Source organism: Hypanus sabinus, unplaced genomic scaffold (genome assembly GCF_030144855.1).
Source record: "Hypanus sabinus isolate sHypSab1 unplaced genomic scaffold, sHypSab1.hap1 scaffold_857, whole genome shotgun sequence".
Lineage (NCBI taxonomy): Eukaryota > Metazoa > Chordata > Chondrichthyes > Myliobatiformes > Dasyatidae > Hypanus > Hypanus sabinus.
The window spans coordinates 75,028-89,782 of NW_026781709.1; the positions used below are offsets into that span (position 1 = coordinate 75,028).

The 14,755-nt window shown below is 53.9% G+C and overlaps 1 pseudogene; it reads left to right on the plus strand.

The window, feature by feature from the left end:
- The window catches only part of LOC132390311 (transcription factor Sp2-like), a 79,151-nt pseudogene extending 74,013 nt beyond the window's left edge, over positions 1–5,138 (plus strand).
- Positions 5,139–14,755: the final 9,617 nt, after the last annotated feature.

Here is a 14,755-nt window from a genome sequence, read left to right on the forward strand (position 1 = left end):
GTGGTCCATGTCAGAGAGGTGTTGGTGGTCCATGTCAGCGAGGTGTTGGTGATCCATGTCAGCGAGGTGTTGGTGATCCATGTCAGTGAGGTGTTGGTGGTCCATGTCAGCGAGGTGTTGGTGGTCCACGTCAGCGAGGTGTTGGTGATCCACGTCAGCGAGGTGTTGGTGATCCATGTCAGCGAGGTGTTGGTGGTCCATGTCAGTGAGGGGTTGGTGCTCCACGTCAGTGAGCTGTTGGTGATCCATGTCAGTGAGGTGTTGGTGATCCATGTCAGTGAGGTGTTGGTGGTCCACGTCAGCGAGGTGTTGGTGATCCATGTCAGCGAGGTGTTGGTGGTCCATGTAAGTGAGGTGTTGGTGATCCACGTCAGCGAGGTGTTGGTGATCCATGTCAGTGAGGTGTTGGTGGTCCATGTCAGTGAGGGGTTGGTGCTCCACGTCAGTGAGGTGTTGGTGATCCATGTCAGTGAGGTGTTGGTGATCCATGTCAGTGAGGTGTTGGTGGTCCACGTCAGCGAGGTGTTGGTGATCCATGTCAGCGAGGTGTTGGTGGTCCATGTAAGTGAGGTGTTGGTGGTCCACGTCAGCGAGGTGTTGGTGGTCCATGTCAGTGAGGTGTTGGTGGTCCATGTCAGTGAGGTGTTGCTGGTCCACGTCAGTGAGGTGTTGGTGTTCCACGTCAGCGAGGTGTTGGTGGTCCATGTCAGCGAGGTGTTGGTGGTCCATGTCAGTGAGGTGTTGGTGGTCCATGTCAGCGAGGTGTTGGTGGTCCATGTCAGTGAGGTGTTGGTGTTCCATGTCAGCGAGGTGTTGGTGGTCCATGTCAGTGAGGTGTTGGTGATCCATGTCAGCGAGGTGTCGGTGGTCCATGTCAGCGAGGTGTTGGTGGTCCATGTCAGCGAGGTGTCGGGGGTCCATGTCAGTGAGTTGTCGGTGGTCCATGTCAGTGAGGTGTCGGTGGTCCATGTCAGTGAGGTGTTGGTGATCCATGTCAGTGAGGTGTTGGTGGTCCATGTCAGTGAGGTGTTGGTGCTCCATGTCAGCGAGGTGTAGGTGATCCATGTCAGTGAGGTGTTTGTGGTCCATGTCAGTGAGGTGTCGGTGGTCCATGTCAGCGAGGTGTTGGTGGTCCATGTCAGTGAGGTGTTGGTGTTCCATGTCAGCGAGGTGTTGGTGGTCCATGTCAGAGAGGTGTTGGTGTTCCATGTCAGCGAGGTGTTGGTGGTCCATGTCAGCGAGGTGTTGGGGGTCCATGTCAGCGAGGTGTTGGTGGTCCATGTCAGTGAGGTGTTGGTGGTCCATGTCAGCGAGGTGTTGGTGATCCATGTCAGCGAGGTGTTGGTGGTCCATGTCAGCGAGGTGTTGGTGGTCCATGTCAGCGAGGTGTCGGTGGTCCATGTCAGCGAGGTGTTGGTGCTCCACGGCAGTGAGGTGTTGGTGGTCCATGTCACTGAGGTGTTGGTGGTCCATGTCAGTGAGGTGTTGGTGGTCCATGTCAGTGAGGTGTTGGTGATCCACGTCAGTGAGGTGTGGATGGTCCACGTCAGTGAGGTGTTGGTGTTCCACGTCAGCGAGGTGTTGGTGGTCCATGTCAGCGAGGTGTTGGTGGTCCATGTCAGCGAGGTGTTGGTGATCCATGTCAGCGAGGTGTTGGTGGTCCATGTCAGCGAGGTGTTGGTGATCCATGTCAGCGAGGTGTTGGTGATCCATGTCAGCGAGGTGTCGGTGATCCATGTCAGTGAGGTGTCGGTGATCCATGTCAGTGAGGTGTTGGTGGTCCATGACAGAGAGGTGTTGGTGATCCATGTCAGCGAGGTGTAGGTGATCCATGTCAGTGAGGTGTTTGTGGTCCATGTCAGTGAGGTGTCGGTGGTCCATGTCAGTGAGGTGTTGGTGGTCCATGTCAGCGAGGTGTTGGTGGTCCATGTCAGTGAGGTGTTGGTGTTCCATGTCAGCGAGGTGTTGGTGGTCCATGTCAGTGAGGTGTTGGTGATCCATGTCAGCGAGGTGTCGGTGGTCCATGTCAGCGAGGTGTTGGTGGTCCATGTCAGCGAGGTGTCGGGGGTCCATGTCAGTGAGTTGTCGGTGGTCCATGTCAGTGAGGTGTCGGTGGTCCATGTCAGTGAGGTGTTGGTGATCCATGTCAGTGAGGTGTTGGTGGTCCATGTCAGTGAGGTGTTGGTGATCCATGTCAGCGAGGTGTAGGTGATCCATGTCAGTGAGGTGTTTGTGGTCCATGTCAGTGAGGTGTTGGTGGTCCATGTAAGTGAGGTGTTGGTGGTCCACGTCAGCGAGGTGTTGGTGGTCCATGTCAGTGAGGTGTTGGTGGTCCATGTCAGTGAGGTGTTGCTGGTCCACGTCAGTGAGGTGTTGGTGTTCCACGTCAGCGAGGTGTTGGTGGTCCATGTCAGCGAGGTGTTGGTGGTCCATGTCAGTGAGGTGTTGGTGGTCCATGTCAGCGAGGTGTTGGTGGTCCATGTCAGTGAGGTGTTGGTGTTCCATGTCAGCGAGGTGTTGGTGGTCCATGTCAGTGAGGTGTTGGTGATCCATGTCAGCGAGGTGTCGGTGGTCCATGTCAGCGAGGTGTTGGTGGTCCATGTCAGCGAGGTGTCGGGGGTCCATGTCAGTGAGTTGTCGGTGGTCCATGTCAGTGAGGTGTCGGTGGTCCATGTCAGTGAGGTGTTGGTGATCCATGTCAGTGAGGTGTTGGTGGTCCATGTCAGCGAGGTGTTGGTGGTCCATGTCAGCGAGGTGTCGGTGGTCCATGTCAGCGAGGTGTTGGTGCTCCACGGCAGTGAGGTGTTGGTGGTCCATGTCACTGAGGTGTTGGTGGTCCATGTCAGTGAGGTGTTGGTGGTCCATGTCAGTGAGGTGTTGGTGATCCACGTCAGTGAGGTGTGGATGGTCCACGTCAGTGAGGTGTTGGTGTTCCACGTCAGCGAGTTGTTGGTGGTCCATGTCAGCGAGGTGTTGGTGATCCATGTCAGCGAGGTGTTGGTGATCCATGTCAGCGAGGTGTTGGTGGTCCATGTCAGCGAGGTGTTGGTGATCCATGTCAGCGAGGTGTTGGTGATCCATGTCAGCGAGGTGTTGGTGGTCCATGTCAGCGAGGTGTTGGTGATCCATGTCAGCGAGGTGTTGGTGATCCATGTCAGCGAGGTGTCGGTGATCCATGTCAGTGAGGTGTCGGTGATCCATGTCAGTGAGGTGTTGGTGGTCCATGACAGAGAGGTGTTGGTGGTCCATGTCAGCGAGGTGTTGGTGATCCATGTCAGTGAGGTGTTGGTGGTCCATGTCAGCGAGGTGTTGGTGGTCCATGTCAGCGAGGTGTTGGTGGTCCATGTCAGTGAGGTGTTGGTGGTCCATGTCAGCGAGGTGTCGGTGATCCATGTCAGCGAGGTGTTGGTGGTCCATGTCAGTGAGGTGTTGGTGATCCACGTCAGCGAGGTGTTGGTGGTCCATGTCAGTGAGGTGTTGGTGGTCCATGTCAGCGAGGTGTTGGTGATCCATGTCAGCGAGGTGTTGGTGGTCCATGTCAGAGAGGTGTTGGTGGTCCATGTCAGCGAGGTGTTGGTGATCCATGTCAGCGAGGTGTTGGTGGTCCATGTCAGCGAGGTGTTGGTGATCCATGTCAGCGAGGTGTTGGTGATCCATGTCAGCGAGGTGTCGGTGGTCCATGTCAGCGAGGTGTCGGTGGTCCATGTCAGTGAGGTGTTGGTGGTCCATGTCAGAGAGGTGTTGGTGGTCCATGTCAGCGAGGTGTTGGTGGTCCATGTCAGCGAGGTGTTGGTGATCCATGTCAGCGAGGTGTTGGTGATCCATGTCAGCGAGGTGTTGGTGGTCCATGTCAGTGAGGTGTTGGTGGTCCATGTCAGTGAGGTGTTGGTGGTCCATGTCAGTGAGGTGCTGGTGGTCCATGTCAGTGAGGTGCTGGTGGTCCATGTCAGCTGTTTTGACAACATAACTCCAAGGAACTTTAGGTTTTCCACACTTTCCACGTACACTGTGAAAAGGGAAATGACACTGGGGGAGGGAGACAACACTATTGAATTGAATTGAATTCTACTTCTTCTTCACTTATCACCTCCCAGCATCTCCCTTCCACCACACACCTGGCTTCCCCTATCACCTTCCAGCTTGTCCTCCCCTGCCCCCCAACCCTCACCTTCTTATTCAAGTGTCTTCCCCCTTCCTTTCCTGTCCCGATGAAGGATCTTGGCCCAAAAATTTCAACTGTTTTGAACTCGGCAAGCTAAACATCTCAAAGACAAAGTAAACTTATTATCAAACTACCCTGGCGATTTGTAAAATATTAATTATCTACCTGATTAGGTCATAATTAGAAACTGGAGCCACTTAGCAGCTGGAAAGTAGATGTCTGTAGTTCTTTCAGAGGGTTAGCACGGGGTAGACTGTCTGAACGGCCTCTGGCGCGCTGCAGAGATCTCTGAAGACCGGGTTTCTTTGTCATCTTGCAGGGCAGCAGCAGCTGGGCATCCAGGCGGGGGTGGTGTCGCCAGTCTCCGCCAACAATATCACCATCACCGGACTGAGCCCCAGCCAGCTGAGCCAGCTGCAGGTTGAGCCCGCTCTGCCGGCCGACGAGATGGTGGGCCAGCCGGCGTCGCAGAGCAAGAAGATGAAGCGGGTGGCCTGCACTTGTCCGAACTGCAAGGACGGCGACAAAAGGTAGGCCTGGCGTTCCCCGCTTCTGACTCACCCTCTGCCGTTCGCCGTAGGGAGTCTGGGTTTACTCCCCTTTGTCCGACGCGTGGGTCTGTGGGGGTGAAGCTTAAAATTCAAGTTCAATTTCTGCTTATTGACTTTCAACCGTACACAGGGAACAATGTTCCTCAGACACAGGCACAAGCGTGTGTGCGCACACACACATACACACACACACACACACACACACTCACACACACACACACACACTCACACAAACACACTCACACACACACACACAGACACACACACACTGACACTCACACACACACACACTCACACACACACTGACACTCACACACACAGACACACACACACACACGCGCACACACTCACACACACACACACACACATAGTTATTACCCCTCAATCATCAGGAAGGAGGTACAGGAGCCTCATGACCCACACCACCAGGTTCAGGAACAGTTATTACCCCCTCAACCATCAGTAAGGAGGTACAGGAGCCTTAGGACCCACACCACCAGGTTCAGGAACAGTTATTACCCCTCAACCATCAGGAAGGAGGTACAGGAGCCTCAGGACCCACACCACCAGGTTCAGGAACAGTTATTACCCCTAAACCATCAGGAAGGAGGTACAGGAGCCTCAGGACCCACACCTCCAGGTTCAGGAACAGTTATTATCCCTCAACCATCAGGAAGGGGGATACAGGAGCCTCAGGACCCACACCACCAGTTTCAGGAACAGTTATTACCCCTCAACCATCAGGAAGGAGGTAGAGGAGCCCTAGGGACCCACACCACCAGGTTCAGGAACAGTTATCACCCCTCAACCATCAGGAAGGAGGTCCAGGAGCCTCAGGCCCCACACCACCATGTTCAGGAACAGTTATTATCCCTCAACCATCAGGATGGAGGTACAGAACCCTCAGGCCCCACACCACCAGGTTCAGGAACAGTTCTTACACCTCATCCATCAGGAAGGAGGTACAGAAGCCTCAGGTCCCACACCACCAGGTTCAGGAACAGTTATTATCCCTCAACCATCAGGAAGGAGGTACAGGAGCCTCAGGACCCACACCACCAGGTTCAGGAACAGTTATTACCCCTCAACCAACAGGAAGGAGGTACAGGAGCCTCAGGACCCACACCACCAGGTTCAGGAACAGTTATTACCCCTCAACCAACAGGAAGGAGGTACAGGAGCATCAAGACCCACACCACCAGGTTCAGGAACAGTTATTACCCCTCAACCATCAGGAAGGAGGTACAGGACCCTCAGGACCCACACCTCCAGGTTCAGGAACAGTTATTACCCCTCAACCATCAGGAAGGAGGTACTGGAGCCTTAGGACCCACACCACCAGGTTCAGGAACAGTTATTACCCCTCAACCATCAGGAAGGAGGTACAGGACCCTCAGGACCCACACCTCCAGGTTCAGGAACAGTTATTACCCCTCAACCATCAGGAAGGAGGTACTGGAGCCTCAGGACCCACACCACCAGGTTCAGGAACAGTTATTACCCCTCAACCATCAGGAAGGAGGTACAGGAGCCTCAGAACCCACACCACCAGGTTCAGGAACAGTTATTTCCCCTCAACCATCAGGAAGGAGGTACTGGAGCCTCAGAACCCACACCAGCAGGTTCAGGAACAGTTACTACCCCTCAACCATCAGGAAGGAGGTAGAGGAGCCCTAGGGACCCACACCACCAGGTTCAGGAACAGTTATCACCCCTCAACCATCAGGAAGGAGGTCCAGGAGCCTCAGGCCCCACACCACCGTGTTCAGGAACAGTTATTATCCCTCAACCATCAGGATGGAGGTACAGAACCCTCAGGCCCCACACCACCAGGTTCAGGAACAGTTCTTACACCTCATCCATCAGGAAGGAGGTACAGAAGCCTCAGGTCCCACACCACCAGGTTCAGGAACAGTTATTATCCCTCAACCATCAGGAAGGAGGTACAGGAGCCTCAGGACCCACACCACCAGGTTCAGGAACAGTTATTACCCCTCAACCATTAGGAAGGAGGTACAGGAGCCTCAGGACCCACACCACCAGGTTCAGGAACAGTTATTATCCCTCAACCATCAGGAAGAAGGTACAGGACCCTCAGGCCCCACTCCACCAGGTTAAGGAACAGTTATTATCCCTCAACCATCAGGAAGAAGGTACAGGACCCTCAGGCCCCACACCACCAGGTTCAGGGACAGTTATTAACCGGCAACCATCAGGGAGGAGGTACAGTACCCTCAGGACCCACACCACCAGGTTCAGGAACAGTTATTACCCCGCAAACATCAGGATGGAGGTACAGGACACTCAGGACCCACACCAGCAGGTTCAGGAACAGTTATTACCCCTCAATCATCAGGAAGGCGGTACAGGAGCCTCATGACCCACACCACCAGGTTCAGGAACAGTTATTACCCCCTCAACCATCAGTAAGGAGGTACAGGAGCCTTAGGACCCACACCACCAGGTTCAGGAACAGTTATTACCCCTCAACCATCAGGAAGGAGGTACAGGAGCCTCAGGACCCACACCACCAGGTTCAGGAACAGTTATTACCCCTCAACCATCAGGAAGGAGGTTCAGGAGCCTCAGGTCCCACACCAACAGGTTCAGGAACAGTTATTATCCCTCAACCATCAGGAAGGAGGTACAGGAGCCTCAGGACCCACACCTCCAGGTTCAGGAACAGTTATTATCCCTCAACCATCAGGAAGGGGGATACAGGAGCCTCAGGACCCACACCACCAGTTTCAGAACAGTTATTACCCCTCAACCATCAGGAAGGAGGTACAGGAGCCTCAGGACCCACATCACCAGGTTCAGGAACAGTTATTACCCCCTCAACCATCAGGAAGCAGGTACAGGAGCCTTAGGACCCACACCACCAGGTTCAGGAACAGTTATTAACCCTCAACCATCAGGAAGGAGGTATAGGAGCCTCAGGACCCACACCACCAGATTCAGGAACAGTTATTACCCCTCAACCATCAGGAAGGAGGTACAGGAGCCTCAGGACCCACACAACCAGGTTCAGGAACAGTTATTACCCCTGAACCAACAGGAAGGAGGTACAGGAGCCTCAAGACCCACACCACCAGGTTCAGGAACAGTTATTACCCTCTCAACCATCAGGAAGGAGGTACAGGAGCCATAGGACCCACACCACCAGGTTCAGGAACAGTTATTACCCCTCATTCATCAGGATGGAGGTACAGGAGCCTCAGGACCCACACCACCAGTTTCAGGAACAGTTATTACCCCCACAACCATCAGGAAGGGGGTACAGGAGCCTTAGGACCCACACCACCAGGTTCAGGAACAGTTATTACCCCTCAACCATCAGGAAGGAGGTAGAGGAGCCCTAGGGACCCACACCACCAGGTTCAGGAACAGTTATCTCCCCTCAACCATCAGGAAGGAGGTCCAGGAGCCTCAGGCCCCACACCACCAGTTTCAGGAACAGTTATTACCCCTCAACCATCAGGAAGGAGGTACAGGAGCCTCAGGACCCACATCACCAGGTTCAGGAACAGTTATTACCCCCTCAACCATCAGGAAGGAGGTACAGGAGCCTCAGGACCCACACCTCCAGGTTCAGGAACAGTTATTATCCCTCAACCATCAGGAAGGGGGATACAGGAGCCTCAGGACCCACACCACCAGTTTCAGGAACAGTTATTACCCCTCAACCATCAGGAAGGAGGTAGAGGAGCCCTAGGGACCCACACCACCAGGTTCAGGAACAGTTATCACCCCTCAACCATCAGGAAGGAGGTCCAGGAGCCTCAGGCCCCACACCACCATGTTCAGGAACAGTTATTATCCCACAACCATCAGGATGGAGGTACAGAACCCTCAGGCCCCACACCACCAGGTTCAGGAACAGTTCTTACACCTCATCCATCAGGAAGGAGGTACAGAAGCCTCAGGTCCCACACCACCAGGTTCAGGAACAGTTATTATCCCTCAACCATCAGGAAGGAGGTACAGGAGCCTCAGGACCCACACCACCAGGTTCAGGAACAGTTATTACCCCTCAACCAACAGGAAGGAGGTACAGGAGCCTCAGGACCCACACCACCAGGTTCAGGAACAGTTATTACCCCTCAACCAACAGGAAGGAGGTACAGGAGCATCAAGACCCACACCACCAGGTTCAGGAACAGTTATTAACCCCTCAACCATCAGGAAGGAGGTACAGGAGCCTTAGGACCCACACCACCAGGTTCAGGAACAGTTATTACCCCTCAACCATCAGGAAGGAGGTACAGGAGCCTTAGGACCCACACCACCAGGTTCAGGAACAGTTATTACCTCCTCAACCATCAGGAAGGAGGTACAGGAGCCTTAGGACCCACACCACCAGGTTCAGGAACAGTTATTACCCCTCAACCATCAGGAAGGAGGTACAGGACCCTCAGGACCCACACCTCCAGGTTCAGGAACAGTTATTACCCCTCAACCATCAGGAAGGAGGTACTGGAGCCTCAGGACCCACACCACCAGGTTCAGGAACAGTTATTACCCCTCAACCATCAGGAAGGAGGTACAGGAGCCTCAGAACCCACACCACCAGGTTCAGGAACAGTTATTTCCCCTCAACCATCAGGAAGGAGGTACTGGAGCCTCAGAACCCACACCAGCAGGTTCAGGAACAGTACCCCTCAACCATCAGGAAGGAGGTACAGGACCCTCAGGCCCCACACCACCGGGTTCAGGAACAGTTACTACCCCTCAACCATCAGGAAGGAGGTAGAGGAGCCCTAGGGACCCACACCACCAGGTTCAGGAACAGTTATCACCCCTCAACCATCAGGAAGGAGGTCCAGGAGCCTCAGGCCCCACACCACCATGTTCAGGAACAGTTATTATCCCTCAACCATCAGGATGGAGGTACAGAACCCTCAGGCCCCACACCACCAGGTTCAGGAACAGTTCTTACACCTCATCCATCAGGAAGGAGGTACAGAAGCCTCAGGTCCCACACCACCAGGTTCAGGAACAGTTATTATCCCTCAACCATCAGGAAGGAGGTACAGGAGCCTCAGGACCCACACCACCAGGTTCAGGAACAGTTATTACCCCTCAACCATTAGGAAGGAGGTACAGGAGCCTCAGGACCCACACCACCAGGTTCAGGAACAGTTATTATCCCTCAACCATCAGGAAGAAGGTACAGGACCCTCAGGCCCCACTCCACCAGGTTCAGGAACAGTTATTATCCCTCAACCATCAGGAAGAAGGTACAGGACCCTCAGGCCCCACACCACCAGGTTCAGGGACAGTTATTAACCGGCAACCATCAGGGAGGAGGTACAGGACCCTCAGGACCCACACCACCAGGTTCAGGAACAGTTATTACCCCGCAAACATCAGGATGGAGGTACAGGACACTCAGGACCCACACCAGCAGGTTCAGGAACAGTTATTACCCCTCAATCATCAGAAAGGAGGTAAAGGGGCCTCATGACCCACACCACCAGGTTCAGGAACAGTTATTACCCCCTCAACCATCAGTAAGGAGGTACAGGAGCCTTAGGACCCACACCACCAGGTTCAGGAACAGTTATTACCCCTCAACCATCAGGAAGGAGGTACAGGAGCCTCAGGACCCACACCACCAGGTTCAGGAACAGTTATTACCCCTCAACCATCAGGAAGGAGGTTCAGGAGCCTCAGGTCCCACACCAACAGGTTCAGGAACAGTTATTATCCCTCAACCATCAGGAAGGAGGTACAGGAGCCTCAGGACCCACACCTCCAGGTTCAGGAACAGTTATTATCCCTCAACCATCAGGAAGGGGGATACAGGAGCCTCAGGACCCACACCACTAGTTTCAGGAACAGTTATTACCCCTCAACCATCAGGAAGGAGGTACAGGAGCCTCAGGACCCACATCACCAGGTTCAGGAACAGTTATTACCCCCTCAACCATCAGGAAGGAGGTACAGGAGCCTTAGGACCCACACCACCAGGTTCAGGAACAGTTATTAACCCTCAACCAACAGGAAGGAGGTACAGGAGCATCAAGACCCACACCACCAGGTTCAGGAACAGTTATTACCCCCTCAACCATCAGGAAGGAGGTACAGGAGCCTTAGGACCCACACCACCAGGTTCAGGAACAGTTATTACCCCTCAACCAACAGGAAGGAGGTACAGGAGCATCAAGACCCACACCACCAGGTTCAGGAACAGTTATTACCCCTCAACCATCAGGAAGGAGGTACAGGAGCCCTAGGGACCCACACCACCAGGTTCAGGAAAAGTTATTACCCCTCAACCATCAGGAAGGAGGTACAGGAGCCTTAGAACCCACACCACCAGGTTCAGGAACAGTTATTTCCCCTCAACCATCAGGAAGGAGGTACTGGAGCCTCAGAACCCACACCAGCAGGTTCAGGAACAGTACCCCTCAACCATCAGGAAGGAGGTACAGGACCCTCAGGCCCCACACCACCGGGTTCAGGAACAGTTACTACCCCTCAACCATCAGGAAGGAGGTAGAGGAGCCCTAGGGACCCACACCACCAGGTTCAGGAACAGTTATCACCCCTCAACCATCAGGAAGGAGGTCCAGGAGCCTCAGGCCCCACACCACCATGTTCAGGAACAGTTATTATCCCTCAACCATCAGGATGGAGGTACAGAACCCTCAGGCCCCACACCACCAGGTTCAGGAACAGTTCTTACACCTCATCCATCAGGAAGGAGGTACAGAAGCCTCAGGTCCCACACCACCAGGTTCAGGAACAGTTATTATCCCTCAACCATCAGGAAGGAGGTACAGGAGCCTCAGGACCCACACCACCAGGTTCAGGAACAGTTATTACCCCTCAACCATTAGGAAGGAGGTACAGGAGCCTCAGGACCCACACCACCAGGTTCAGGAACAGTTATTATCCCTCAACCATCAGGAAGAAGGTACAGGACCCTCAGGCCCCACTCCACCAGGTTCAGGAACAGTTATTATCCCTCAACCATCAGGAAGAAGGTACAGGACCCTCAGGCCCCACACCACCAGGTTCAGGGACAGTTATTAACCGGCAACCATCAGGGAGGAGGTACAGGACCCTCAGGACCCACACCACCAGGTTCAGGAACAGTTATTACCCCGCAAACATCAGGATGGAGGTACAGGACACTCAGGACCCACACCAGCAGGTTCAGGAACAGTTATTACCCCTCAATCATCAGGAAGGAGGTACAGGAGCCTCATGACCCACACCACCAGGTTCAGGAACAGTTATTACCCCCTCAACCATCAGTAAGGAGGTACAGGAGCCTTAGGACCCACACCACCAGGTTCAGGAACAGTTATTACCCCTCAACCATCAGGAAGGAGGTACAGGAGCCTCAGGACCCACACCACCAGGTTCAGGAACAGTTATTACCCCTCAACCATCAGGAAGGAGGTTCAGGAGCCTCAGGTCCCACACCAACAGGTTCAGGAACAGTTATTATCCCTCAACCATCAGGAAGGAGGTACAGGAGCCTCAGGACCCACACCTCCAGGTTCAGGAACAGTTATTATCCCTCAACCATCAGGAAGGGGGATACAGGAGCCTCAGGACGCACACCACTAGTTTCAGGAACAGTTATTACCCCTCAACCATCAGGAAGGAGGTACAGGAGCCTCAGGACCCACATCACCAGGTTCAGGAACAGTTATTACCCCCTCAACCATCAGGAAGGAGGTACAGGAGCCTTAGGACCCACACCACCAGGTTCAGGAACAGTTATTAACCCTCAACCAACAGGAAGGAGGTACAGGAGCATCAAGACCCACACCACCAGGTTCAGGAACAGTTATTACCCCCTCAACCATCAGGAAGGAGGTACAGGAGCCTTAGGACACACACCACCAGGTTCAGGAACAGTTATTACCCCTCAACCAACAGGAAGGAGGTACAGGAGCATCAAGACCCGCACCACCAGGTTCAGGAACAGTTATTACCCCCTCAACCATCAGGAAGGAGGTACAGGAGCCTTAGGACCCACACCACCAGGTTCAGGAACAGTTATTACCCCTCACTCATCAGGAAGGAGGTACAGGAGCCTTAGGACCCACACCACCAGGTTCAGGAACGGTTATTACCCCTCAACCATCAGGAAGGAGGTACAGGACCCTCAGGACCCACACCTCCAGGTTCAGGAACAGTTATTACCCCTCAACCATCAGGAAGGAGGTACTGGAGCCTCAGGACCCACACCACCAGGTTCAGGAACAGTTATTATCCCTCAACCATCAGGAAGAAGGTACAGGACCCTCAGGCCCCACACCACCAGGTTCAGGGACAGTTATTAACCGGCAACCATCAGGGAGGAGGTACAGGACCCTCAGGACCCACACCACCAGGTTCAGGAACAGTTATTACCCCGCAAACATCAGGATGGAGGTACAGGACACTCAGGACCCACACCAGCAGGTTCAGGAACAGTTATTACCCCTCAATCATCAGGAAGGCGGTACAGGAGCCTCATGACCCACACCACCAGGTTCAGGAACAGTTATTACCCCCTCAACCATCAGTAAGGAGGTACAGGAGCCTTAGGACCCACACCACCAGGTTCAGGAACAGTTATTACCCCTCAACCATCAGGAAGGAGGTACAGGAGCCTCAGGACCCACACCACCAGGTTCAGGAACAGTTATTACCCCTCAACCATCAGGAAGGAGGTTCAGGAGCCTCAGGTCCCACACCAACAGGTTCAGGAACAGTTATTATCCCTCAACCATCAGGAAGGAGGTACAGGAGCCTCAGGACCCACACCTCCAGGTTCAGGAACAGTTATTATCCCTCAACCATCAGGAAGGGGGATACAGGAGCCTCAGGACCCACACCACCAGTTTCAGAACAGTTATTACCCCCACAACCATCAGGAAGGAGGTACAGGAGCCTCAGGACCCACATCACCAGGTTCAGGAACAGTTATTACCCCCTCAACCATCAGGAAGGAGGTACAGGAGCCTTAGGACCCACACCACCAGGTTCAGGAACAGTTATTAACCCTCAACCATCAGGAAGGAGGTATAGGAGCCTCAGGACCCACACCACCAGATTCAGGAACAGTTATTACCCCTCAACCATCAGGAAGGAGGTACAGGAGCCTCAGGACCCACACAACCAGGTTCAGGAACAGTTATTACCCCTGAACCAACAGGAAGGAGGTACAGGAGCCTCAAGACCCACACCACCAGGTTCAGGAAGAGTTATTACCCTCTCAACCATCAGGAAGGAGGTACAGGAGCCATAGGACCCACACCACCAGGTTCAGGAACAGTTATTACCCCTCATTCATCAGGATGGAGGTACAGGAGCCTCAGGACCCACACCACCAGTTTCAGGAACAGTTATTACCCCCACAACCATCAGGAAGGGGGTACAGGAGCCTTAGGACCCACACCACCAGGTTCAGGAACAGTTATTACCCCTCAACCATCAGGAAGGAGGTAGAGGAGCCCTAGGGACCCACACCACCAGGTTCAGGAACAGTTATCACCCCTCAACCATCAGGAAGGAGGTCCAGGAGCCTCAGGCCCCACACCACCAGTTTCAGGAACAGTTATTACCCCTCAACCATCAGGAAGGAGGTACAGGAGCCTCAGGACCCACATCACCAGGTTCAGGAACAGTTATTACCCCCTCAACCATCAGGAAGGAGGTACAGGAGCCTTAGGACCCACACCACCAGGTTCAGGAACAGTTATTAACCCTCAACCATCAGGAAGGAGGTACAGGAGCCTCAGGACCCACACCTCCAGGTTCAGGAACAGTTATTATCCCTCAACCATCAGGAAGGGGGATACAGGAGCCTCAGGACCCACACCACCAGTTTCAGGAACAGTTATTACCCCTCAACCATCAGGAAGGAGGTAGAGGAGCCCTAGGGACCCACACCACCAGGTTCAGGAACAGTTATCACCCCTCAACCATCAGGAAGGAGGTCCAGGAGCCTCAGGCCCCACACCACCATGTTCAGGAACAGTTATTATCCCTCAACCATCAGGATGGAGGTACAGAACCCTCAGGCCCCACACCA